The following is a 12,182-nucleotide window of genomic DNA, read 5'->3' on the forward strand; positions in this document are numbered from 1 at the left end:
TGATGTGATTTAATTGTCTCCCTTGACATCATTGTAATGTCGTTTGACGCCATTGCATTGTCGCAAAAACATTTGGTCTATCACTTTTAGAGTTGACAGAAATAACATGCACTCGGAGGATAGCACATAAATCTGAATGATGGAAGAATAATACCTCTCCCTCCCTATCTTGTTTTATGTTCAAGATTGTCTTGTTCTAGATGTCCACATTTTGGCCCTTAACATCACCGACAAGCTCTGGAATGACAAAACACATGTAGGAGACAATTTTTAATTTTGAAGTTTGGCACATACATGTAATGAAATCATTGATGTATTATTATTTAATGATGCCATGCCCTTCTGTGGCTTTTGTAAAATCTGTTTCTGATAATACATATCAACAAGAATGCGTGTAAGATTTAGCACCGAACTGTCAGAAGTTCACACATCCTACATATCACTTTAAAAATCAAAGAGAAATGTGTGTCGTTATTTTCTTTATCACGATTATAAACTTTTATTCTTACGAACATATCTAAACCTAAATTTCCAAATGCAGATATTTCTCTCTTGATCGTATAAACGTTAATAATCCTGCTGTGATGTCCCTTTAAAGGCAATGGAAAGATGTGAATTTATTGAATCATTAGTAATCTTCTTCAGTGATATGACACAATATCAAACCAGCATTCTCAAATGGATCAGCAGACTGCCAGTTTCGAACGTTCAAACAACAATGTTTACGATGCATTTGCTTTTGCATATAATTATTACATTAAGAAAAGATGAAGATGGTTTCTTGTGATTGGATAGCTTCAACAGATTTTTTTTTTTGCTTTTTATTGCCCTTGAATATCGAAACTGGATTTTGGAAGGTGATGGATGATGTGTAAGTCTACAGATTTGTTTTCATCAACCACATTGTCGCGTAGCTAAATCATATGTCGATACTGTGAGAATCCCCGCATGGCGACATCATTTATCAATTAGGTCCATAATTATATGCTACGTCATCACTACAGCAATTCATCAAATGAACTATAAATCATGTTATATAACTGCGTTATATCTTAACGACAACCATGTCTAGTCATCACAGCTACGTTATATATTTTAGATGAGAAACCTTTGAGTTGAAATTCAAATATGTTTAGCAGAATTGTGTTTTATTCATTTACGTTCAACGATCTTGGTTTTCTGCCTTTCACATCAATAGGAGCATTCTCAAGCTTTAAGGTACAATGTAGTACAGATTTTAGTTTGTCGCATTTCAACTATGGTAGACATTTGACATTCCCTTTCAGCACGTGATTAAGCGCTGCATACACCTTTCATACAGACGGAGTCTGATAGTGATATATTTACTCTAACCATAAATGTTTGTTTCGATTTCTGTCAATTTTTGATTTTTATCAATAAGATGGTGATGATATCATGCAGCAACATATATCAAACAGATATCGTACAATATTTGTCATACAACAAGAGTTGTTGTACAACAAGACATGTCATACAACAAAATATGTCATACATCAAGATAAATCTATTAACAAGAGATGCCACACAACAGGAGATGTCATACAAGAAATGTCATACAACAAGATATGTCATACAACAAAATATGTCATACAAGAGATGTCATACATCAAGATAAATTTATTATCAAGAGATATCATACAACAAGAGATATCATACAAGATATGTCATACAACAAGAGATATCATACAAGATATGTCATACAACAAGATATGTCATACAACAAGATATGTCATACAACAAGATATGTCATACAACAAGATATGTCATACAACAAGATATGTCATACAAGATATGTCATACAAGATATGTCATACAAGATATGTCATACAAGATATGTCCTACAACAAGAGATGTCGTACAACAAGAGATGGAAGTGTTTTTGTAGAATACATTCCGTTTAAGAGAGACATTTATTCAAATCAAGGTTTTTCATTAAGATCGAGCTACCTGTCATCTTAAGTATCATTCGCATACTGACACGTGATAAGTAATGTAACAACATATCCCTAGGCTTCTCCTCAGTATAGTTCTGACCCCAAACTTATTTGAGTGAAAGTGTTCGGGTACCCGCTCAAGGATGGCGATCTGATAATGACGTCGACTGATGTTATGCATCGTGTTAGTCTGCAATTCACAAAGACAATGTATCTAACTTTTATTTAAAGGCGAATCTCGGTTATAATCGTACATCCGGTTAAGTCCGATATCTATATTAAATAGTTATTTATGATGAAGCAGCAAAGTCAAAACACACATTAGCGGACCTATTAAAGCAGCTACGCCTCATTTCTTCGCCTTCACTGTTAATTACTCCTTATGGCCGCTATAAATATAGTTGACCAAATGCGGCGTGGCCTTGTTATGTATGTTAGATGTGCCATTATCGGTATAAACGTGTCCACTTTCGCCAATGTTCGTCGTTTACGAACTGATTGTAGGTAATTTGGTCACGTCCGTTCCGTGTGGAACCAGTCCGGTGCACTTGATTGACGTTTAGCCGACACGTCACTGCCGTTTAGGGTGCCAAAGTCTACTCTCGCCATTAATCCATGGAGCTTCATTATAGCGGGAATTATGTCTAGCGTGTATGATTAACGTACTGACAGACACGAAGTGTCGCTGTAACCGACAGGTTTGTGTCTCTGAATAGGTCCAGTGGTGTTTTGTTGGTCATACAGGGCGTTCTTGGGTGAGATATTTTTGACACAAACAAAATGATTTCAGAAATAAATTAAACAAATAACGCTTGCGTTTAACACGACACGAGAATATTTTCGTAACTTGAAATTAAAAATGGTCTATGGCATATTTACGTATTCAAAAGTGTAGGAAATATTTACTTTATAGCTTTGAAAACATTTTAATGAGGCAAGCGATGCGTGTATGAGAATACATGTTGTAACAACTTAACGGCGCTCGGAACCAGATGTAATAAATATTCACCAAAAAAATATGCATTCCGTCAAGGTCAAATGTTAAGATAAAAATACACTGAAATTGAATTGTTTCAGTTTAAAGCAAGAGCAAACTAGTTCATGTGGTACAAGTAGCTTTTCAAATATGATATCATTATTTAATGACGTCATATATACAGTAACATCACAGATATGTATATTTTAAGAAGAACATGGGCCATGCAGTAGCTAATTTGCATGTTAAAGGAGTCTTTATGTATATGTATGTAGGCTGAAGGTCTAGAAGGTGGCATTATATTGAGTTCAACTCTCTAGGCATGGTATTTATTAGAAATGGACCAATCAACGGGATAAAGAAAGAAAAACAATTAGTAATTTACATCTTGCTTATGTTAAACAAACGGAAACACTCTTTCTCGGACGTTCAAATTTGCGCTGTTTTGACTGGATGAAAATAAGCATGAATCGGATATAACGACGGTTCGTGTTGTAACTTGGAAATGGAAGGTTAATAAAATTAAAAATAAATAAATAAAATTACCAAACACGTCCAATCGTAAATAACAACAGTTCTGATATTATTGCTAATTCTTATCTTAAAATGCAGTGCGTCATACATGCTGCGATCTGCATTATGCGCTTAGACGGCATTTTCAGCAACTCCTACACTTTTACGGGCCGACGGTCGATTAATTGTGAATCTGAATGCATATTATTTGTCTCTTATAATGACAACCGGGTTAAGAAGAAATTTTGATAGAAGCATCAGCTTTCGATATGTAAATTTGCTAAAAGATAAATAGTTGGTATCACTGTCTGACAAGAAAGATGTTTGACAACTTAAATGATTCTGACAGTTTGTTAACGATAACTATGTGAAGTTGCCTTTCGAGGACTTTCCATGAATATGACAGATTCGATAAATGCGTTCTAAATGGTTGAGGTAAGGTTGGATACTGAGGTCCATGTATGTCAACCAGTAAATATGACACGTGATGAAATAAGATATACATTATGTCGCCGATACAGCAGTTTTCTACATGCCAACACCTTTGGTTCAGACATTAATAGTTAAGTTGGTGTGTGACGTAATGCGCTGTGATATAGTATTACTTTTGTACGTTGTTTATTTTATCAAATAATGAAATATTAATATCATCGCTATCGTGGATGTAGGATTTCAGCAGGAATAAGATAGGTCGCTTTTTATTCAGTTTTATCACAGAAAAAAAAGACAAGTTTCCCTTTGAGATATTGAACAGAACTAGAACGAAAATAGGGAATTTCGGCATGGTTGAAATTGCCTTCTATCGATATAATAGCATTATATAATGATCAAACATTACTACAGAACTGTGCCAGCTATATCTGGGATCATCTTATGGATTGTTTTACATACAAAGATCATTTCAAACGATGATCTTGTTAATTCCCATCACATTAATCGTAGTTACCGTAAATAATTAGGGTAATACTATTATTTATTTTTGTTTTTATTTTATATACACTTTGATGTATATCAATACATACTAGTGCCAATTCATTAATGCTATGCCCTTTTTATATAAATAAGTTTATTTAGACATATTACATGTATCTACATCGTATGGTCATACGTTAGTCATTATGAAAGTATGTATAGCACAATTTAGTAAACATATCTAATGAAATAAATAAAATAAACATAATAATATATCGATTCTTAATGATAATCTTACTGGAGTATGGCTGCAGTAATATCCCTTCATCATTGTTCTGTATCGCATGTGTGAACTATTATCACTAATTATATTTACCGTGACAATGACAGTCCTATTTATAGAACGGACGAATACAGCCACATAATGACAAGATATTTTACCCATTACAGATAAATAACAGACGAACATACCTATTACTGAATAAATATCAGAACTCATTTGACAGAGTTTGACTAATAGGGATAAACTGTGAATTATACGGTATTGCAAGAACTACGATATTATACAACTAAACAGTGGCGTAGGAAGTCGTCAAAAAGTGGGGGGGGCAAAATTTTTTTTAACCTTAAATTTTACACACTAAACAAATCGTATGCCATCTCCGCAAAATTAGCCAATAATTATCATTTCAACATCCCATGATAGTTTTGATAATTTATGTAGTACAAAATAAGTTATTTACGCAAATCAGAATATATATATTAAATATAGCAAAACATGAATCACCAGGCCTGCCCAGGGCGGGGGGGTCCAGTAATTTAGTAATAATGCGAGCGCCGTAGGCGCGAGCCGATTTTTTTTTTTGCGTGGTCCGAGGGGCCGCCCAGCGGGTCCAGGGTAGCGCCCTGATATGGGGTCAAGGGGGTCTAAACCCTCCGCGGAAAATGAATATAGTACATTTCCAATAATTCGGGATCAGGCGCGGATCCAGGAGTTTTCGAAAGGGGGGTCCAGTAATTAAGTGATCATGCGAGCGCCGTAGGCGCGAGACGATTTTTTTTCCTTTTTGCGAGAGGTCTGGGGGCTGCCCAGCGGGTCCCAGGGTGGCGAAGCCCCCCTGTAGATCTGCAATGGAAAGGGGGGTCAATAATTTAGTGATAAAGCGAGCGCCGTAGGCGCGAGGCGATTTTTTTTTTGTATTTCCTCGTACCTGTCGGTAATAAGTATCACTCTATTCACGTTAAACTAAATATGTTGATCTCTTCTTCTGATGACATAATTCTATTTCTCTCATCCCTACCGGTATCATACTGGTCTGTCCAGGTAAATACACCCATGCTTGCTGTGTGTGTATTACCTCGCTTCCGGTGTAGGATAGCCACGCGCGCGCAATGATACAAAAGTAGGTCGCCGAACCGAAAGTAGATCTATCTATAGATTTGTAAACACATCGTCTGCTCCATGTGCTAGGCCAGATCTTAATAAAAAAAATTTATTTATGATATAAATTATGTAAAAAAGAACACGTTCTTTTATTGTTTTTTATTAATAAAACATGGACCTATATTTTCACGCGAAAGGACACACTAGCTTGGCCGACATCAAGTGATTTGGCTTCGCTTGCAATGACAGGGCTGCGGAAACAACGTTAGACTGTGGAAATGAATGGTTTCCTTCGTTTTTAGAACAGCAAACTTCGTTTGCATATATGGGGTATGGTCAATCGATTGGCGCTGTTCTTTTTTATCATATGCAGTAGAAAAAAAGTTTGGATTGAGAAAAAATGGCGTCTATCTGAGAAAGCTATCGACAGATAGTGCCTATTTCTGCATATTTTAGGTTGGGGAATGAGAGAAAAATACTCAATCATATGTGGTTCATGTAGGATAGGGATATTTCACCCTCTGGGTCACAAAATGTGGTAAAACCCTCGGCGGAGCCTCGGGTTTTACCACATTTTGTGACCGCTCGGGTGGAATATCCCTATCCTACATGACCACATATGATAGAGTCTCATAATATATTTCGCAAACAATAATACAAATTTATATATACCTCGTATAATAACTCAATGACTGTCATAATACATTGGGTTGTCATCCAAGGTCTAATGACAGTCAGTGAGTTAAGATCACTCACTCAGCTGAAGAAGGCCAAGTGAAAACCCGAGGGAAAGATGAACCCCTTGAGACGAATCGTATCCAACGTAGAAAGAGTTACGTACAAAACGTCAAAATACCTGGCTTCGGTGATTGGGCAACTGGCCACAAAACAGAATACCATAACATCATCAGTGTGGATTTTGTACGAAAGATCTCGGAATTAGAAGTACTAAAACCTAGTATCCTCTCTATTTACGAGTATTCCGGTACAGGAACCTTAAGATCTGATTCGTCAGAAGCTACTAGATAATCACTCTGATTTTGACAAATGTTTGTAAACCATGTTTGTGATCTTTTGGACCTTTGTTTAGGCATAAGATATTTTGTGTTTGGAGGTAACTACTATCACTAACGACAGAGAGCCGCTATGGGATCACCAGTCTCTCCTATTGCAGCTAATATATACATGGAGCACTTTGAAAGCAAGCTCTGAAGTCTGCCAAGAATCATCATCAATGTTTTTCGGGTATGTGGATATTACATTCACCAGACTACATAAATATGAAGTAGAAGAATTTTCTGATCATTTATACTCTATAGACCAACATATCAAGTTTACATCAGAGCAGAAGGAAAATGGTATCTCACCATTCTTGGATACCTATGTATGTCTTAATGACGATGGTTCTACCAAAGTTAAAGGATACAAAAAACCTACCTACACTAACCAGTATTTGAACTTTGATTCAAATCACCATCTGCAACATAAAAGGTCTGTTGTAAGAAGCCTTTTACATCGGGCAAATAAGCTTTGATGATGAGAAGGATAGATCAAGGAGGCTGAATATGGCAAAACCGCACTTCGTTCAATGGACATCCTGAATGGATGTTTAAAATTCATAGAAAAGGAGACGATGACAACAAGGACATCAAGAAAAGTGAAAAGAAAGTGTAAACATCGGCATTCCGTACATTTGGGGAACATCGGAAGTGCAAAACATGGTGTTAACATCTACCATAGAGCATACAACTACCTAAAGTAAAAACTCAAACACGTCAAAGACAAATAAGACACATTGAAAAATGCAGGGTTATTTACCACATCAAATTTAACAAATGCAAAAATGACTATCTGGATGAAACAGCAAGACCGGTAGAAGTATGGACGAAAGAGCATTTCTTCAGATCATCATCAGCCATCCACGTACACTGTAACAACACTCGAGACAACATGAAAACCGACACAGAGTTATAGGTTTGGAGGAGCACTTCATCGAACGCATAGTTTAAGAAGTTATTGGGATTAAACAGCGACAGCCATCTCTGAACAAGGGCGATGGACTCGATTTCTCACGAGTGTACCCCGCTCCTATTGTCACATGACCACCCAAGGTCTAGTGACTGTTAGTAGATTAAGATTACTCACTCAGGTGAAGAAGGCCAAGTGATTTGGCCGAAATATACTAAGGTTTATGTAAAGTTTCCATTTAGTCTGTCAATTATACATAGAGTTACAAACATATCAAAAAAGGTTCCATTCACCACCCCTATCATCATCATCATCATCATCATCATCACCATCAACCCAACACCACCACAACCACCACCACCACCACCACCACCACATGATGATGATGATGATGATGATGATGATGATGATTGTCACGTCGTATGTATATAATTGTTATTTGTTATCGTTCGGTGTTTGTAATTATATGTTCCTAATTGGCTACCGTACGAGAGTGTGTGACCAGGTAGGTGCGAGGTCATAATGACTTAAATTCTCGGACCGTGATTTACGTGTGTTTTACCCTATTTATACTGCGTTGGCAGTGGAAATTGTATGCAGGCATAGATGTCAGACTGTGGTAAGTCTATCTTTATATTTCTGTACCTATTTTACTGTTTTCATAGCCCTATATTTGATAAATATTGTAGTGAAACTGGGACTAGTCCGCCAGAGTTGTCTTCCTTGTCGGGATTCTGTAGTCATTCGGGCAACTCCGGGTGTCTCCGTGGTTCTGACAGGAAGGCGACGAGTTTTGTGTTTGCATCCAACCAACCCAGACGTGCTCGTCTTTACTGAGATATATTCATTGTGAACCATATCTGCTTACCAGTCTACTTAGTCCATTTGGTGAGTATATACTTATATTTAGTGACCATATATTGTGCGTGACCACACGTAAGTTTACTATAATATATTTGGTAAACACTCTTTAGAGAGCGTGCGGCTCAGTGATGCGTAACATTGTTATTATTGTTTGTTGTGCTTATCTAAGGTATATATTTTCGAATATTGCTTTGTAATTTGCCATAAATATGATTATTTAAGCTATGTGTATATATATTTGTACTTATTATGACTTAAACTAATGTTATAAATTTGAAGTGTACTCAGGTGAGAACGTATGCATGTTTGGAAAAGTATGGAAGTCGTGAGTGGCCGTATGATGTTGTATGCATTGTTTTCAACATAGTTCTTAGAATATTCTGAGTCCGCACATAGTCATTTGTGAAATCGTTATATTTTACATTGTAGTATATTGTAAGTAATATCTAATGGTAATTTAGCCCTTTTCCCTATTAATAATTAATATTGATATTAATTATTGAATTAAGATTGTCGTGTAATAACTTCGGTATAAGTGAGGTTTGTGTGCAAGTATAAGACAACTTGTATTGTTATTCTTTAAGCTCCATGTGAGGCTCACACCAGCATCTGAACCCCTACCAGGGCCTCTACCATCGCCATGGAATGCCGGCGCCATGACCATCAGACAGGATGGTCAGCCAATCATCACACCCCGAGCGCCAGGACAGGTCACGAGGTGCAGGAGGTGATATAACACTGACACACTTGAGGAGGTTTAGGCTCCAGTGAAACAGTGTCAGTGTTTGGATGTGTTGGTGTTTTTGTAACCAACATGTTTTGAGTTGTTAGTCAGTGATATCCTGTGTGGAAACTTTACGGGGAATGGACGTGTATAGCTTATGGCTTACAGCTACCGCTACACTACACATGTTTGATGCACGTTGTGGGAATAGAGTGACCAGTTTTTGGAGCAGAGACTTTAGTGACTCTATATTTGTGTGAAAATGGCTGAGAGTGAGTGTGTTTTGTTGTTTTGTTGTAAATAAATTGTTAATTTTCATATACCAATATTGTTTTCATTTCTCATCTAACTGCTCGACGCTCGTCCTACGTAACAATGATGATGATGATGATGATGAAGGCATATGCTTAACATTTGCTTGATTAGACAAATTAAGTTTATAAAGTAGTTTATATAAGGTATTATAAAAACAAGTAGGGTAGTATATGTCGTACATTGAGATTCGAGGGAAATTCCTAATCACACATGAGCGTTTCAAGGTACGCAGGTGTGACATTCATGTATGAGCAGAACACTATTATTTCTACAGTTCAAACGACCAACATCTCCTTTTACGAATTTCGTAATGATACACAGCATTCATCCATTGATCAAAGGTTTACGATAACTCAGTCGGTTAGAGCGCCGGCCACGTAATCTCAGGCAAAGGTCCAAGGTATATAGCCCGATGCTCCCTACCCTTGTCGGTTTGCGTTTCTCGGAAAGCTGAGAAACGGGCCGTCTGTGCTTTTGTAGTTCTGTCCTTGGGCAAGACATTTTACCTTAATTGCTCTTGAAGGCATATGATGGGTCTCTCGTATGTTTTTTTCAGTGAGGAAGTCACTAACTACTGCAAGAGACCCCGCCTCAAAATGACGGCTGTTAATGTGGCTTTGAACCAAGTGAACGAACGAAATCAAACAAAAATCGTTCATTGAAAGAATTTGCTGTAGGAAGATTTAGCTGGCTATATATGCATGCAGTGACGTCATTGTAAATTGTACCGAGCAATGGGTACCATAACTGTCATGGTACTGGGAATTTCATTGAATTAAGGATATTCTCCTTCTGCAGTAATAGTAATCGGCCAGCAGCAACTTTTATTTTGGTGTTTTGTAAACCAAAGTTAACGTTTAATTTCCCTTTCTTTGCATAATACACTTATTATTGGTTTCAAAGAAATCCTTGCAGTGATTGAAAATTGAAATTAGCTAGCATTAGCCAAATTCTCAGATTCCAATGTTCCTTGTGTAATTACCGACGACGAGAAGGAGGGGATGAGTAATATGTATTTTAGTTTGTGTAGGATATCTTATTTGACACTATAGTTCTCCACAATATCACATTCCTTTCCTCGTTAATTACTTCCTCTTTTCTGCTCTGTTATATGACGCCTTTAGATCCAACAAGCTATCATTCCAGATAACATTTTGTAATTCCGAAATCTTATCAACCTTATAATTGATGTACTCTACCATGGTGTAGAATATATGATACTTTTATCTGCATTCAGAACTCGCTTCATTTCCCTCTTCAGTAATGAAATATCTTATTCCGGCGAGTATCTGATAATACCAACATAAGTCACAAAGACTTCTTTGAGAAATTTCTCCGTTGATTCTGTATAATTTAAAACACTGTTTTTAGAGCCATGTCTTCTCTCTGCGTCTCTTAATTATGGAGAATCCGTCGTTGAAAGATTTTAACACATTTGACACCTGTGACCTTGATAATCCATTGTACTATCTTTTACTACTTTTTTCTCCTTTTATCACTAAATGTACGATTAACATAACTTCCTAGAAGGAAGAAACAGCTGCATGACGCCTTTTTTACTAATGTAAGTTTCATAGTATTCAAAGACATTATTCACGTATGACTTTAGCATAGGATAACAGTCACTTGCATAATTAACTGAGCCATAAGATTATAGTTTAAGATTGATAGATATTTCTCATAATCCCCCTGTATATTCAAGCATACGACAAAGTACAGTGCCAGTATCGCAGTGGAATTTCATAAACTCTCACATGTACTAATTATACACTTACCCTTCCGGAACGCCTTGTCTTATTCTCCTTGTTCTTTTCCAAGGGTCTCCATGTATACCATGATCAGATATTCACGGGAGACATCTGCGGATGCTTCATTTGGTTTTCATTCGAATGCAGATTCTTTTGACGATACTTTCACCAAACCCTTCCGAAAGCCTTTATCTGGTTGTTAGTAGTGAGTCTGTATGTCTATCGTGCATATTAACCGCAATCCGCAGATGAATATGCAATAGACCATTATCACTTTCCTGTCCGTATTAGACGGTATGACAACTCTATTGCATTAGATTGTCCTATCGACAGCTAAAGCAACAACGTTTTACCAGCTCGGAGAGTGATTGACGACCTATTTAATCAAACATGATCACTTCAAATGTCAATTTCGTGATAGTTCCTGTTTAAAAATACTAATCAAACCTAAGTATGGATATTTCAGTTAGGCTCATTGAACGTCGTGTTTGAGTAATCCATAAGAAATGTATTAATGGGTTTCCTTTCACAAGATTTTGTTAAAAGAGTTGTAATTTTTTTTTAATAGACAGCTGTGATTTCATTTTTTTATTTGTGTACTAGAACTAGCAGACATAATTGGCATCACCTGAAAATAAGTTGTCTGTAGCTGTCCATTAAGTAAAGCAGGCACTTATTTAACATCTTCAGGTGATTGTTTTTGACTGCAACATATTGACAATGAAATCTCATATCGCTACCTAGTATTAAATTTCAACGAATTTATGGACTTTAGATACACAGTTCAAATATTACTTAGCAACGAGCAGGACGTTATCTTCTA

This window comes from Pecten maximus, chromosome 16 (assembly GCF_902652985.1).
Source record: "Pecten maximus chromosome 16, xPecMax1.1, whole genome shotgun sequence".
Lineage (NCBI taxonomy): Eukaryota > Metazoa > Mollusca > Bivalvia > Pectinida > Pectinidae > Pecten > Pecten maximus.